Below are 17,959 nucleotides of genomic sequence, written 5' to 3'. Positions count from 1 at the left end.
GGGGCCCATTTCCTATCCACTCCAAGGCTCGCCGATTGTGCGCGCCCAACGAGCAAAAAATTTCGGCCGTTGTGTTAATGTGCCCTTGGTGGCACCTTGCTTGCACAAACCAGCTATCATGTTCTCCTGTACTACATTAGTGACAACTCTTCAAAAGTAGTTCATTAGTTTTGAAACATTTTGGAATATCCTGAGTTTATGAGTTAGGGTCTATAAATGGAAGTTCTTTCATACATATTATGGGAGTGGCTAGAGAACATATTCCCAGTCTCTTTCTAATCTGTAGTTGTGTAGCTCTGTGGTTATTCCTGAGTATGCTGAACACATGAAATAAAAACCAAAAATGCTGGAAAAGGTCCGCAGGTCGGGCAGCATCTGTGGGGAGAGAAACAGTGTTAACGTTTCGACTTCACGTGACTCACCTTCAGAGCTGAAGAGAGGTTGGAATGAGATGGATTTTAAACTGTGGAGCAAAATAAAAGGCCAGGGTCAGGATATGCTGAACACCTCCCTGGCTGAGATAAATAACTTGTTTTTGTGTGAGGAACTGCAGACGAAAGCACATACACTGGATCCGTGTTTTGCAGACCTCAACATCATGCTGTACTGTCCAGCCAACAGAGGGTAATGTAACACATAAAACAATCCTATGAAGACCTCAAAGCTACAAGTTTCAACCACACCCAGCAAGATCTTGTACAAGGAGAAATAATAGGCAATGTCTGGAAAGGAAATACATTGGAGTACCTTCAATCTACATGGCCACTATGCAGGAACTTGTGGAGTTACCCACAAACCACCAGATAAGAACCAGCCCCACAAAGGGAAATAGAGACCTTCCTTCAACACTTTGGGTGAACCTTAACCACCTTTGACATATAGCTTCCTTTTACAGGGAATGTGCATGCATTTCTTGTCAATTTGTGACTGTTGAAAGTGATTGCTATTAAGATAGTGGATGCACTGGTGATCATTTTCCAAAATTCTATAGATTCTGGAATGGTCCCTGAAGATTGGAAGGTAGCAAATGTCACCACACTATTTAAGAAGGGAGGGAGAGAGAAAACAGGGAACTACAGGCCTGTAAGCCTTACAACAGTAGTAGGGTAAATGCTAGAATCTATTATAAAGGATGTGATAAATGGATACTTGAATAATACGGGTATATTCAGCATGGATTTGTGAATGGGAAATCATGTTTGATGAACTTGTTGGAGTTTTTTGAGGATGCTACCAACAAAATTGATAAAGGAGAATTGATGGATGGAGTACACTTGGATTTTCAGAAGGCTTTTGCTAAAGACCCCACAGTTGGTTGATCAGCAAAATAAAAGCACATGGGATAGGAGGCAATATACTGGCAAGAATTAAGGATTGGCTAACAGGCAGAAAACAGAGAGTAGGAATAAATGGGTCATTCTCACATTGGTAGGTTGTGACTAGTGAGGTATCGCAAGGATCAGTGCTTGGGCCCCAGCTGTTCACAATATATCAATGATTTGGATGTGGGGACCAAATGTAATATTTCCAAGTTCGCAGATGATACTAAGCTAGGAGGGAATGTGTGTTGTGAGGAAGATGTAAAGTGGTTCAGGAGGATTTGGACAGGTTTAGTGAATGGGCAAGAACATGGCAGATGGAATGTAATGTGGAAAAATGTGAGGTTATCCACTTTGTTAGAAGGAACAGATGTGCAGAGTTTTTCCTAAATGGTAGAAGATTAGAAAGCGCAGATGTACAAAGGGTAGATGCACCTGGGTGTCCTTGTCCATAAGTCACTGAAAGCTAACATGCAGGTGCAGCAGGAAATTAGGAAGGCTAATGGAATGTTAGCCTTTATCGCAAGAGGATTTGAGTACAAGAGTAGTGAAGTCTTGCTTCAATTGTATAGAAGCTTGGTTAGGCCGCACCTGGAGTACCGTGTGCAGTTTAGGGCCCCTTTCCTCAGAAAGGATATTATTGCCGTAGAGGGATTGCAACGAGCGTTCACCAGATTTGTTCCGGGGATGGAGGGACTGTCTTATGAAGAGAGATTGGGGAAAGTGGGCCTATATTTTCTAGAGTTTCGAAGAACAAGAGGTGATCTCATTGAAACCTACAAAATACTTAAAGGAATAGACAAGGTAGATGCAGGTAAGGTGTTTACCCTGGTTGGGAGTCTAGAACCAGGGGACACAATTTCAAAATAAGGGGGAAGCCACTTAGGACTGAGATGAGGAGAAATTTCTTTACTCAGAGGGTTTTGAATCTTTGGAATTCTCCACCCCAGAGGGCTGTTGAAGTTCAGGCATTAAGGTAGATATTGATAGATTTCTGATTAACAATAATGTAAAAGGTCATGGGGATAATGTGGGTAAAAGGCATTGAAGTGTTCAATCAGCCAGGATCATATTGAATGGTGGAGCAGGCTCGATGGGCTGAATGGCCTCCTGCTCCTATGTTCCTAAGCCAATTTCTAAATCATATGAGCTACACACAGTCAATTCTCCCCAGCTAGGCTTCTAATAAGGCAGGGAAGCAGTAAAACAAGAAGAGGGTGATTTTCCAGTTACCATACCTCCGAGGTGGCCAAAATGGGGTCTAAGGTCTGTTTGACCAGTGTTTAGATCAAGGTACCATCTTGTTGAAGTGTGTGATTGGAACAGCTGCCTGGAGTATCATTAAGTGCTGATTGACACTTACATTGCCTGCTAGCACTCATGAAAGATGCTGCACAGCATTTTGGTGGCTCATGCTTCATTTAATGACCTCTCCTAACAGCGAGCATCTGAACAGGAGTAAACTGAGGGTTTCGAGCACTACTTAAAGCCATGTTCAGCTTTCAATGTTCACTTGCTGATTGAGATTGACTGACTACATTGTATTTGAGGAGGACTTTTGACATACATTGAGAAACTTTCTGGCACACTTTGGGCGGAATCGTCCCAGATGTGCACTGTGCAGTAGCGGGTGGGCATTTTACCTGCTGGCTACAACGGCGGCTTTTCACGCCGTATCGTACCAAACTCACCACATTAATTATGCATTCCTGGGAAACACGCCGTTTCCATGGCAGCTGGGCTCTTATTCGCCCGCCAAGCCATCACTTCACCGCTACATCACACTAGGTGCTATATTTAAAGTCCAGCAACGCGCACAGGTCTCAGTGCTCCCAGCCCAGGACTGGACTGAAGACATGGCTCCGAAATGCAAAAAGATTGCAGATCCCAGGTTTAGTAACTCATCCCTCGAGCGCCATTTGGACGCTGTGGAGGCCCGCCACGATGTCCTCTACCCTGCTCTGGCCACAAGATGGGCAGCTGCATCACCAATCCAGCATGGGAGGCAGTGGCAGCGGTGGTTAGCGCCAATGCCCTGCAAAAGAGGACAGCCACCCAGTGCTGCTATAGGATGAATGGTGTCCTCCATTCCTCCAGGGTAACTCACTTTTCTCATCACTCTCAACTCACACACTCACAAACCCATCACACATCCACAGGGATCTCACACCTTAAGGGACAACACCACTAACTCTCACACACACCCTCACATCTCCATCAGGCTCATATCTCTCAAGCTTGAGTCCTCATCCCATCCATGGCTCCACTCACCACACAAACATTCCACGCAGTCCATGTGTCCTGCTCACGCTCTCTCCATCTGTTTTCAAGCAGGAGAATCTGACTCATATCAGCAGGGAGAGGTCCCAGACCCAGGGTGGAGTGGCCCACATTAGGCCCCTCACTCACTTTGAGGAGTGTGCCATCGCGCTGACTGGTGAGGATGTGGACCGTGCTTGTGGCGACGGTGAGGTCAATGGTGAACACTCAGATGAGAATCCTACACCACATCATCCCTCTCTCAACTCAGCTGTGAGTGCTCGCTCTCCTGCTTTTGACTCTGCTGCCATGGACTAATTATCTCTACTTTGGTTCACAGGGAGCTTTGCCAAACAACCAACACCCTCAGCCAGCCAGTCCCTCAGCTTCATCCACATCCTCAAGTCCAGCGAAGAGGACACTTCCTCCATTGAAGAGCCGGAAATAAGCAGCCTAGAAGACCTGTCACAGCGCTTACCCACACCCTCCACCAGCGCAGATACACACACCTTGGTGAGATCTAGATCTAGAGCAGGCTTGGGTTCACAATCTGGTGATCGCCACATGGACACATGTCTGCAGCAGCAAGAGGCAGGTTCAGCTGACTCCCCGGCACTCAGAGGACTGCTGGGGATCAGGCATCTGTGAGGTCCAAGTCAGATGAGGAAGCCCTGGGTGAGGCCTTACAACTCATCCTGTTGAAGGCGGGGGAGGATCACACAGAGCTATTGGAAGCCCTCAGCAGAGTGGCTCGAGAGTTGGAGGAGTGTGTCTGTCTGCTCTCTGATGAAGTGCTGCCCACACATGCGCGTATGGAGGTATCATGAGGAGGATGGCGGATGCCATGAAGACTCTGGTCCAGCAGAACGTGGAGATGTGTGCAGCTCTACATTCCATCGTGGGAGCCCTAGGTGAGTTCCTGATGTGGCAACGTGAGAGGAAAACGGGGCATTTTGACGTCCCTCCAAGTGCTCCTTCCCCTTGAGGAGTCAGGCAAGGGAGGAGGAGCGGCAGCTGGACACCCCTGGATCATCCACTCAGAAATCTCAGAGGCTGTCATCTCCCTCTGAGTCCCCTTTTCCTGTGACCCTCTCAACCTTGTCCTCTGTCATCACAGAGGGTGCAGCCGACCCATGAATGATTCTGGAGGGAGAAGCATGTGTGTGGCACGGCCTCTCGGAGCCTCGTGCAAGCACTCTCCCATGCACGAGGATCCTTCACGTATCACACTCATCTCGCTGTCCTGAGCATTTTCAATGCTGCCTGCTGGGGTTCGCTTCCAGTTGTTCATCTGAGCTGAGCTGCATCTCCGCCCACCCAATGATCACACTCCCATGCAGCACCTGACTTTGCCCACCACAACTCTCATTTCTCTTTCGATTTGGACAGCATGAAGCCAATCTGGGTTTTACTTTCACTCTCCCATCCTTTACCAACCCACAGTCACCCATTTCCTTTCCCCCATCACAGTTGACCCTCCTGGCATCACCTTTCACCTCCCCTCCGTGACATACCAGCCACAAACCTTTATTTACCTTCAGGAATGTCGTGGTGAACGTGCACGTTCCCTTCCTTCCCGAAAAACCCACTCCCATCCGCATTAACCTTCCCGACCTCCTCCTTCCCACCCTCAAGGTCCGTGTGTGCCTCTCAGTCCCCACCAACCACCCTCGTCATCCCTACTATCGAACCCTCACCCTCCCAACCTACTGCCTCACTCTGCCCTCGGTCATTCGCACCATTCCCTTGTTTCACACCCACCCTCAGTTCGCTCCGCAGGAGGCAGTCATGGACCCATCAGACCCCTCCCTTGTATGTTCACCTGGACATCGCCCCCTCTGGACACCTTCACCCCCCGGAACCCCTATCCCTCTGGACCCCTTCCCCTCTGGAATATCTTCCCTCCTTTGGACCCCTTCCACTCCAAGAACCCCTTCCCCCCCTCTGAGTTCCTCCCCGGAACCCCTTTCCCCCCCTCTGGTACCCCTTCGCCCAGTGGACCCTTTCCCCCCAGAACCCCTTACACCCTGGAATTCCTTCCCCTCCAACCCTCTGGACCCATTCCCCCCGTCCCTGGAACCCCTTCCCCACTTCTGGACCCCTTCCCCCGCTGTAACCCCATCCTCCTTGGAACTTCTTCCCCCACCTTAGTCCTCCCACCAACACCCCCATGGACTCCCCCCACTGGCTTAGTTTTCCCCCCCCTTAGTCCCTCTGACTTCCTGACTTCCTCAGACACCCTCACTCCTTCCACCACCCTTAGTCCTTCCCCACTTCTGACTCCTTCCTCCAGCCTCACTCCTTCCTCCAGCTTTACTCTTCCCCCTTCCTGACTCTTTCCTCCAACCTTACTCCCTCCCCTCTCTGCACTCCTTCCTCCCCCTGGACTCCCTCCCCTCTCCACACTCTTTCGTCCACCTGGACCTCTTCCCCTCTTGGCACTCCTTCCCCCCTCTGAACTTCTTCCCTTACACCTTACACCCCCATTACACCTACCCCCCAGTTGCCATCTTCTCCCCGTTACCCCATCTCCCCCATACTCCCTCACCCTCCCCAACCTCACCCCCCCCTTCTGAAGGAGATGGGTTCCATTTCTTGAGCCTGGATTAATTTGACAAATTTTTCTAAAATTCTAGTCGATGATTCATAATCCTACCTTCTAAACAACTTGTGGTGCCAGTCTCTGAGCTGTAGCACCTAAGGAAGGCTGTCCTCATCTTGTACTGGCACAGGGTCATCCACATCTTTAGCATCTGGAATGAAAAAGATGACTAAGCTTTAACTTGCGCTGTGAAGCCGGAACAGATGAGTGGCTCTAGAAAGTAGCTGTTGGTTTTCATGCAGAGTGTGTGAGAAAGAAGTGAGAAAGGAAAAGATGGGTAAGGTGTGAAGAGACATTGCACAGCATTTCTTCCAGCTTTGCTACTCACCGCAGCCATAATTCTCCCCTTGTCTGTGATAGCTGGTATGCTTTCCTCCAGAGAGTGTGGGCTCATGCAACCTGCTCTGCTTCCTGTGACTTTCCTCATGCTGTGTGTACCCTTCCCCTGCAAGGATGAACAGAGTATGTGAGCAAAACCCTTGTGTACTGTTTTGAGGATGTGCTTGTCATGGTGGAATAGTACACTGTACACACTGTGTGCAAGATGTGAGGTGTGGTATGTGAATTAAAGGCCCAAGTAATGATGAGGTCAGGAAATGCATGGTATGAGAAGGAGGTAGACTCAATTGAGTTGCAGTGATTTCAGGAGAGAGAAGGGGAGTTGTTGTGAGTAGTGAGGCTGTAGGTGATACTCATGTAAGGAAAAAATAATTCATGGTGCCTTACCTTAGCAAATCTTGTGACATCATTGAGCTTTTACTGGCATTGTAGCCATGTCCAGGGAGCTAAGTTCCTGGCATTGACCTCCTCTGTGACCTCTTTCCAATGGCAGTGAAGGCGTTGCCTGGAGGGCATTCATTCTCCTGTCTCCTGACCAGGTCCTCCAATGCAACTTTGAAAGACCTGGGGACAAGTTCTCCTAGTCTTTCAGCCATTGTTTGTGTTCTCTGCTGCCCGCAGCCATAGTGCACTTCTCTTTTGAGAATGCAGATTACCTTTATGTAGCATCAGAGATACCTGAATTTCTGGCCCCTAAACTGGCAGCAAGCCAACAAGTAACAAAAGCGATCACTGCAGATGCTGAAAATCTGAAATAAAACTGAAAATGCTGAAAATGCTCAGTTGGTCAGGCAGCATTTATGGAACGAGAAACAGAAGTTAACAATTCAAGCCAATGACCTTTCACCAGAAGGTGACCGATCTGAAACCCAGTCCTGGACCGAGCCCCGGACCCAGCCCCGGACCGATCTGAAACTTTGGGTTGGATTTTATGTGCCCTCATCGGGCATGTTTTCAGCACAGGAGGCATGTAAAATAGAGCAGATGCCAACCCCACCACCTTCCTGCCCACCCCTGAGCTCACCCTCATGACATGGTAAATGGGCAGGTGCCAAAAACAATAGCTCACCCGCCATATTTAAAGAAATAATCAAGGGTCAACTGGGCTTGTTAACAAGCCAATTCACCATGATAATATGCTGCCTATCCCATAAGACGGTTGGCATGGGCAGTCAGGGTGGGAGTGGGCAGGCAGTTTTTTTAAAACCGTTTTTAAAAGTTGGAAGGGAAGGGGTGGTATTATCTATGGTGGGATGCCATTTGCGTTTCAGAGTGCAGCTCTCCTAAGACATTACACCCCCTTTCTTCTTACCAACCTGCTTGCCAAAACTCACCACCCCAACCCCACCGTCCCCTCTCTGGACTGGCAGAACCCTCCACGCCCAATACCCCGGAATTACCTTGCTCTGGGACCCATTGGGCCTTCTTCTTGGAGCTGCTTGCAGCCCCTGCAGTGCCCACTAATGTGCTCTTGGTGTTGCTGGGACTGCTGGAGTTGCCTCCCCTGTGAGGGGCAGTAGTCCCATTGGCAGGCAATTTAGCCCGCCCGCAGCTTGTTCTGGCTGCAGGATGGGCAGGCGCGGAGCAGGTCAGCTTCAGGCCAACTTTGCTTCCAGGGAGAGTGGTGAGCCATACCCCCTGTCCCCATAATATGCAGCCCATTAACTCTGCTTCTCTCTCGATCCACAAACGCTACCTGACCTGCTGAGTATGTCCAGCATTTGCTGTTTTTATTTATTATTAAATCAGCACAGGTACCACTGGCTACATGCTTGACCCACAATAATGAGGTCCAACATAAATTTCATATGTCCCCTGCACCCTAGCAAACAGGGCTGTGAAACACCCATTCTTCCTTCTGTGTGCCTGTATTCAGATGCGATTAAATTTGTTGATCATGTAGCCATGTGTTCCAGCAAACTGATTGGTTGCAGGCAAATCCACAGACATAAGTGATGGCTGAAATTTTTCCAGTACTCTATGCAGAATTTTAAGAAGATGGAAAATAACGGGGTTTTCACTGCATCGTTTGTAAGTGTAACATTAGTTGCAGTTCCTCTTTTTGTGTGAGTTAGATGGCTGCACTCAGCAAATTGTTTCATGAATGAAAGAAACAAGTCAGACGTGTTTGAATAATGTGCCCAAATAGAGAATCCTATTTGTCCTCCTTCTGTGGTTCCCAATATCATAGATGCCAGTGCACAGCCAACTCAATTCAATAAATGTGACATTAATAAGTGAGCAGGTACACAGGGCAAAGTAAAGGCAATGGTCCTGACAATACCTTGGCAGTGTGCTGAAAACCTAGTCATCCCCCTTCCAATACATTTATGACTCAGGCATCTAACCAACAAAGTGGAAAATCGCTCTGATATTTCCTAACCGCAAAAAAGTGGACAGATCTAACCATATCAATTACTGTCCTATAAATAGCCTCCCATAATCAGTCAAGTACTAAAAGGAGTCATCAATAGCACCATTGAGCAGCACCCACTCACCAGCATCTTGCTCACTGAGATTGGGCATTCTGTGATGAGTAACGCACTGACATTCTGGGCTGTAGGTTGTGCATAATACCTACCATTGCGTATATATTCCATAAATATACAATATTCCAAGACTGCAGTGAGAAGCGATGATTGCAGTGAGCATATCGTGTGTTATTTTCCTTCTGTTCGGTCGCTTTGCTCAGTGAACACAATTGCACACCTATTTACTGGTGAGTGAGTTGGTAAACAAGATACTGCAGATGCAGAGGCCAATGTAAGATGAAGCACATGCTGTTTATTAACAAAAGTAACAGAGCACTAACACATATATGCTTCTCCAACCAGACCCTATTCTAAGCTACTGATTAACATTGTATCCCGCACTACACAGCAACTGGGTAATACAGTGATGTGGTCAATCTGCCCACCTCAGATTACCACATCCCTCCCCCTTTACTCCAAAGTAAAATTTACAATCTTTACAATATATCAACCATTTACATAAATAAACTATTTACAAATTCAGTCTCTTTGGAGGCTTCTTCTAATGTGTCGAACATCGTAGTTCTATGACTTCAGATGGTTTATCCGAGGCATCCCTCTCAGGAGTCATCTGTCCACTAGGCTGTCCAGTAGGAACTTGTAAGTTTGTTTCTTTGAGCCTCTCAGGCTCAATGGGTCCTACAGGTATTTCCAAACTAAGTCGAGTTCCTTCCAAATGTGGTGTAGACTCCAATGGGAATGCTTTCAGTCTGTTTCAGGCCCAATTGCATACACTCCTGCTGCCCTCCTCTCCAAGTTCAACAATATGAAGGTCAACTGCCAGGAAGGTTCTCAAAATCAGGATGTTGGGCAAGGCTAAATTCAACACGGCTTCCTGCTGTGTAAAAATAAAATAAAAAATTTTGGGGCCTTGTGAGTAGTTCTGCTTGTTCTCACTACATGTCTTCTTTTGATGGGTTTTCTTCTTGGCAGCACTCTGACTTTAATCTTGGCCTTCCTTTCAATTTCTCTATTGGCCGGACTAGGCTCAGGAATAAGCTCAACTTGAGTGAACTCGGTGGTTGAGTCTTCCAGCATTTTCTCATCTGTCAGCTCCTTTGAAAACTCAGGGGTCTCTATTTTTAAGGCTTCTTGGCTTCCACGTAGCTAACCCTTCACTTCTTCAATTTCTTTTTCATATTTGTTAGTTTTTTCCTAGAGAATTAAGCATTGTTGTGTTTTCTCGGCTAATTTATTCTTCATCGTGGCCAGAGATATGCAGAATTCTTTCTGTTCTTCCTCAAACTTTTCAGTGGTACAAATTGGGATCTGAGGGAATCTTGCAATATGTGAAAGCCCTTCAGTAGGCTTTCTTTTTCTTTTTGGAGGTTACTGACTTCAACTCAAACTCTGTCCTGAAGCATCACCTCTATGAATTCCTTTTGTTGAGTCTTTACATACTCCTTTTTCCAAACAGTAATATTTCCTGCTTCAGATTGAGACCTTAATAATCTCTCAAAATTGATCTCGCTTAACCAGTTCCTTCCAAGGAGATGCGGTCGTCTGCCAGGTATCACCATGAGGGGTAGATTAACACACTGATTTCCATACTGTACTATAACCTTGCATATACCTCTTACTCACATGTCTTCACTCAGTATATGTCATTAGTTTAGCATCTGAATTTTCCAGATTTAATGAGTGGTCTCCTTCATTCAGATATTTGAATGTATGTTTCCCTATAACTGTCATGGATGCCCCTGTATCTACATCCATACGGCTAGGTTTCCCGTTGACTTTCACTGTCACGTAGATTGGCTCTGTTTTACTCATTTTTAAGTTGTATAGTGAGTAAATATCTGACTCTGTTTCTTCTGGTTCCTCTATTAAGTGGATTTTATGATTTCTATCTTTTTGCTTAATGTTTTGTTTTAATCTATCTTTACAATATCTCATAATGTGCCCATTACAATGGCAGTAGAAACACTCGATTCTTTTAAATTGTCATTCACTTGCAGGCTGTCTACTTCCATTCCTGCCATTATTATTGTGGGTTTTCTCTGTTAAACCATTGCTTTTTGCTGGTCTGTTAATGGTGACTTTTTCCTGCCTTTCTGCGGAGCCCAGTGCTTCCGCGCCATTTCTAACTGGTGCTTCCCTCCTGATGTGAAGGCCGGTGCTATTTTGTGCTCCCTTGATTGCTTCTGAATCCCTGACTGCGCTTTCCATTGCGAGCACCAACTCCAGCACCTTGCTGAAGTCTAAGTTCATTTCTGACAACAACCTTTTTTGAATGGCATCTTCATTAATCCCACATACTAATTGGTTTCTTAACATGAAGTTAATCGATGTCCCGAACTCACAGTGACTCTGTCAGTTGTTTTAAGGCTGCTACATGGCAAGTGACTGTCTCACCAGGGGTGCGACACCTCAAATTAAATTTAAAATGCTGCGTTGTTACTAAGGGTTTCAGCTGAAAATGGCTTTTCCCAAGATTTACCAACTCATCAAAGCTCTTAGAATCTGGGGTGTTGGTTGCCGTTAGAATACGAATTAGCCATATGTTTTACTGCCACATGTCGTTAAGAGGATCGCTCGCCTCTTCTCCTCACCTGATATGTCATTTGTCAAAAAGAAGTAGTTCGGTATAATGTGACCAGTCAGCGGTGGTCTGATCAAATGGTTCAATACGGCCAAACTGTGGCATACTGGAGGAAGATAACTTCGGTCACTATGATGAAGGCTATACTTACAATCGCCTTGCAAAGTATGGCTGATTTACTTCTGTTGAATTTCCAAGGCTTTCTTTGGTGTCATCGACTGGTCATGTTTTGCCTCGTCGTCAGTTTTTAATGTTCCTTTTGTCAGATCGCTTTGCTCAGCAAACATGGTTGCACACCTATCTACTGTGGGTGAGTTGGTAAGCAAGATATTGCAGATGCAGAGACCAATGTAAGATGAAGCACATGCTGTTTACTAACACGTGTGCTTCTCCAACCAAACCCTATTCTAAACTGCTGATTAACATTGTAGCCCATGCTACACAGCAATTGGATAATAGTCACGTGGTCAATCTGCTCACATTCTCTTAAAGATGTATTGCACCTCAGATTACCACATCATAGGAACCTGCAGTTGCACCGACTGTGATATTTCATCCACATGTATTAGAATTTCCCATATTACAACTGTAACTATGGGCAGAATCATTCCAGATTTGCAAAGTGCAGTGCCGGGAAAAAACACAATATTTTACATGCCGACTGCAATGGCAGCTTCTTACGCTGTGTCATCCCAATCCTGCTGTATTCATTATGCATTCCTGGGAAACACACTATTTTGATGGCGGGCAGGCTCCGATTCTCCCACCACGCTGTCACCTCACTGCTTTGTCATGCCTGGCCCCACATTTAAAGTACAGCCACGTGGACACCTCTCAGTGCTTCCAATCTAGTACTGCGGCAAAGAAGGCATGGCCCTGAAAAGCAAGAAGACTGCAGCCCCTCAGTTTAGTGAAGCATCCCTCAAGCACCTTTTGGACACCGTGTTGTCCTCTATCCCTGCTCTGGCCACAGGAAGGGCAGCAACATTACCACTCCAGCTTGGTAGGCAATAGCAGTGGTGATCAGTGAAGAGGTTGGCCATTCAAGGCAGATAGAGGATGAATGATCTCATCCGTGCCACCAGGGTAAGGCAACTATCTCATCCCTCTAAACTCACGCACTCAAGCCTATCACACATTCACTGGCATCTCACTCACTGCCAGCTCAAGGGACATCACCACCCATTCTCACACACATACCCTCACATCTCCTTCTGGCCTTATCTCCTCTGGAGACTGCCTCCTCAGCTGTCACCATCTTGAGGCCATTTGCATAGATCAACATGTGGCCCCACACACACCCTGGAATACCCCCCTTCCCCAGTACAGCCCTTGCACTGCAGCCTCTTCCCTTTCCTGAGGCCACTTCTCCACCTTCCCCAAGCAAACCCTTGCCCTGCAGCCATTGAAAAGCCACCCACAGCTTACGGCTGGTCTGGTAGGTGGACACCTGCCCGTGAGCCCCCCTAAAAGTGATGTGGCACTGTCTGCGAAGCCTGGCGCTGATGACTGTGAGTGCTGTCCGAAGCAAGGTAGGTAAACAAACCTTGAAGTCCTGAGCGAAGTGCAGCCTGCCAAGTGCACACCTTACATATGCTGTTGTGCAATCACGCTGATGAGCTTGGACGGTCCAGCGTGGGGGAGCGGGGGGGGTGATTCTGCTGGGCTGGCCTTATAATAATATGCAGAAGCATTATAATGAGGTTCCTGATGTCCAATGGCGGGAAACGCGGCACACCATTGACAGGCAGAGTGGACGATAGTGAACTGGTTTCACGACGTTGTGATTTTTGGCTTTCTCGCCATATTGTCCACTCAACCCATCGAGCACGCTCAATGCCAGCGGGAACGGAAAATTCCGCCCTACATTCCAAAAGTACTTCATTGGTTGCAAGCACTGAGATTGTGAATAATGCAATAAAAATGTAAGCTATTTCTTTGAATTAAACATGTCATATGTATGCTGAAAGGAAATTCAGCTGCTTGAGATTGGGAGAGTGTTTGCAGTTTTTTCTTGCCCAATGTCAAACTATAATAGCCTGTTGTTTTGCTGCTTTGCATTAAAGGCCTGCAGAGTAATGTTGTGGAGGAGGGAGAGATGGAAAGTGAAACCTGTGAGACGGAAGATCAAGAAGATGAAGAGGATGCAGCAGCATTACAGTTAGCAGAGGTTGTGGTGTTGTGAAACAGACTCATTAGTGGCTCCTTTTTGATCCAGCTGTTGACTTGTCAAAATTAGCTCAGTGTTAGATTCTTGTTTTTGAGTTAGAAAGGTGTGGATTCAAGCCCCACTCCAGGGCTTAAATGCATCTACTGGTCCTTCAGTGCAGTACTGAGGGATTATTAGATGTGGTATAGTTCACACCAGATGTTAAACTGAGGCTGTCTCAAGTGGATGTAAATGATCTCAGCTCTATTTCAAGAAAAGCAAGGGATAGCCCTGACCAACATTTATCTCTTAACCAATACCGCTGAAAATAGCTTAATTGGCCATTTATCTCATTGCTGTTGTGGGACTTTCCATTATTTACTTTCTGTAAATACATTGCCACTTCTGCCACAAAACAAGAGTGACTACACTTCAACAGTGTAATGAAAGAAAGAATGGCTTGAATTTACGTGGTACCTTTCAGTACTTCAGGATGCCCCGCAGCTCTTTTTGGTCAAATCTGTTTTTGAAATGCTGTTGTTATAATGGAATCAGAATGATCACTAAAATCCTGTATGAGTACATATGCTGGATGGTCTCTGAGCCCTCTCATTGGCTGAAGCCCTCTGAAGAAATTGGAGTGCAATAATCATCAATCTCTCGATGCAGACCCGAATGACTGACGACCAATAATAAATGCTGCCAAATTGGAGGCATTGACTGGCTAAGAGGCCTCTCTACTATGGGGAATGGTGATGGTACTGTGGTTGCCACTTGCTCCGAGATGCATTGCATTGAAAAAGGCACATTTCTGATTCTGCTCGGGGAATGACACTGAACTCCAGTGTAATCCTTGCCACCCACTGCTCATCTTGGGACAGTGTACGCAGTGCCTCAAATGTCTATGATAATCTGTAATCTCCACCTCTTCATGACAGGGCCCCAAAATCACCATCTGCATATTTTAGCATCAGAGGCTGACATCTCCCAAAACTCTGCTCTAGAGCATCAGGCTCCTCTTTCATTTTCCCATCTTCTGGCTTCCTTCTGCTTTATGCATTTGATTGGTGCGAATAAGTCCACAGTCTAGTCTGTTATACTCCTTCAAACTGGGGAACAGTGAGAGGAAAGGATGGGCCCTTGGACCGAGGATTTACAGGTGCCATATGTGAACCTTAACACAGACACATAGAATAAAAGAGAAAATATAAAGATTTTGGATTTGTATAACATCTAGTTAAATCCTCTGGATTTCCCAAAGTGGATCCACAGTGTAATGGATTAATCCAAAATGGATTATTTTTTAATGTATTGTCTATTGTTATGAGGATGAATGTAACGAAACAATAAAGGCAGAATAGGAAAGCAAGGAGAATGAAGGCGAGGGTGATTTGGACAACCAAAGTGACAAGTGAATGAAAGAGAGAAAGAACAGGAAATGTGTGTGGAAGGAGAACGGGGGAAGAAATGAGAGGTATAGGAAAAGAAAGTGGGCACATCTGGAATTTCCAGTGGATTGTCTGATTTACCCTTGTAAATTCAGCGGAAGATCAACAGAAGCTCAGGAGAAGTGATGGAAATGTAGTGTTTTGTACCATTTTATATTTACTAAATAATTTCAAACCCAACTGATGGTGTGCATTATTTGGCCAAACTCCATTACAATTGTAATTTTGTTAGGCTTTTCATGTCTGATATTATACAGAAAAGTATGCAATAGCTGTTCAAAAAAATTCTTAAAAGAACAAAAAACAAAAATATTGCAGCTGTTGAAAATCTGAAACAAACAGAAAATTCTGGAACCTCCCAGCAGGTCAGTCATCATCGATAGAGAGAATGACTTTGATCATGTTTCAGTTCTGATAATAGAGTAACTTGTCTGTTCCCTCCACAGACACTAACTTACTAATTGAGTGGTTCCAGCAATTTCTAGTTGGTAAAAGGACAGTCAGCAGTTGGAAGCCCTGCACAAGCTTGTCAAAGAAGGACTGCTGGATATCTTTCATTTCAGAATAATGGCAGCAGTGAGTGTTATGTGTATTAGAAGAATGGCATTCACCCTCAGTGGAGTCTGGGCAAATTAAGACACCGCACTTACCCCCATCAGAGGAAAAATGCCACCCAATATCACAAGTACCAAAAGACTTAGATTTTCAAGACAAGTTATAAAATCCTCCAGATGCTGGAAGACTGAAACAAAAGGACAAAATGTTAGAAACACCGAACAGTTCAGTCAAGATATGTGGAGAGAACAGGAAAGTCCCAATACAATTACTGTCATGCCGAGCAGACATGACAACATGACAAATTTCTAAAACTTGTATGCCCTCTTTAAAAGGGACACTGTTGACCTTTAAGATGGCTGGCACAGTTTACCTGACTTAAATTACAACTACAATGTTGTCGAGCTTTCAGAAGGTTCTGAGTAGATTACAAACAGACATACCCAGAAACGAAAATTTTTTAAAAATTCAATGAGTCCTCAAACAGACAATGGCTTTTACTGAAGGTGTGAAAAACTTTGGCCCTTTTGAACACAGGTGGTAAAGAGATTTTGGATTACTAAATGGGATTACCACTTGCCTTATTTGGAAGATGACTTGGCATTTTGTCCAGATCACATGATACAGCAGCCATCTTGGCTTTCTGCTAACTATATTACAGGAAAATGCAACCTGTAGTTTCAGGTCTAACTTGAAAGAACCATCTGAAAATAGTTTCAACACAGGGAGAGACAGAAAAAGGCAACTCGTGGTCTGTTGCAAGTAACTGGGCAGTTTTGAAAGTGTCGTGCCTGAAGAACCAGAGAAGAAGGAACCATCTCTCCTCCCTTTAAACTTAATTTCACCTACTAAGTTCACCTATTAAAGCAACCTCTGGCAATTCGACAGTGGAAGCCATCTACAGCCTCAAGGCCTTCATCCCATGCAGCATCTTGACTTCAAAACGTATCAAGCCTGCAGCGAATATTGATTAAAATTAATTTATGTTTTTAAGTATCATTTTATCTTCATCTGTGTGTGTATGTGTTAGCAACTTTATCTTATCTTTAGTAACTTCTGGAGCAATAGTGTGAAATAAACTCACCTTTTCCTTTTTAAGGAAAAAGGCTTTGCTGCTGTTTATTTTTAAATTGAATTACTCACTGCAAGGATAAAATATACACACTCACACACAAATACATTGTTTATGGGTGACTTTGAGGGGAGGGGGGGAAGGGGGGCGGGGGGAACACCTTTTAAGCGTCCATGTCATTACAAAGTAGATGTGAGTGGGCGAAAATGTGGCAGATCGATTTCAATGCTGTTAAGTATGAAGCTATCCATTTTAGACCAAAAATGGACAGATTATGGGATCCTTCAGATGTCAGCAACTGCCTCTGGAATGATCCAGAGATAAATAGATTATTTCCCACAGTCACCTTGCGCACTAGGGGCAATGGGTGTTCACCAGCTCCTTGCACTCAGGTCCTGCTCAAAAGGGCACAGAGGTCTTTGACCATATACTGTGAGAGTGAGGCACTGCCATTCAGGGAGGTCCAGGAGGCTGACCCTTTGCCTCTACACCTTGTGTTGAAGGTAGCGCCACCTTCTATTGCCTGGCCCTTGGCCAACCTCTCTGTGCCATCCAGATGCATGTGGGTGTACGGTATTGCTTGGTGCAGTTGCTGCCTCTCCTCCAGCTTCTGCCCCTTAGCCTGTGGCTGCTGTGTCAGCTCTCGCTGCTGCTCCACCTCAGTGATCCACCCAACCTCAGAATAGGTGGAACCCATGCCGCTGCGGAGCCTTAAGGACACAAGAGTCTGCAGCCCCACTGAGTTGGCAGATTATGCTGCAGGTAGCTCAGCAATGTCTTTCCAACACTGACAGTAGCAGCAGTTTGACTGAGCTGCTCCTGTAGCCTCTTCTCATGACTGATCTCAGTGTTGCCACTTTACCCCTTGAGTGCACGTCCGTCAGGCCTCAATGACTTCTCCCCGTGCTCTCGCCTCCTCTGAATTAGTGAGTTCCAGGCACTGTGTGAGTCTCATCACTGCTGGTAAAATACCAGTGCCCTGGGAAAAAGGTGGTAATTACCTCAGTTTAACTGGCTTCCCGGTACTGCCAACTACCAACCACGCACATACTGCCTGGGAAAAGAGGGAGGGGTGGGTCACGAAACTGGCCCACTTTCTTTTTTCCCGACTTTCCTAGCAATCTCTTGCCTCCCTGGTAACTT

This window comes from Cetorhinus maximus, chromosome 1 (assembly GCF_964194155.1).
Source record: "Cetorhinus maximus chromosome 1, sCetMax3.hap1.1, whole genome shotgun sequence".
Classification (NCBI taxonomy): Eukaryota; Metazoa; Chordata; class Chondrichthyes; order Lamniformes; family Cetorhinidae; genus Cetorhinus; species Cetorhinus maximus.
Note: the sequence above shows the minus strand (reverse complement) of the source record.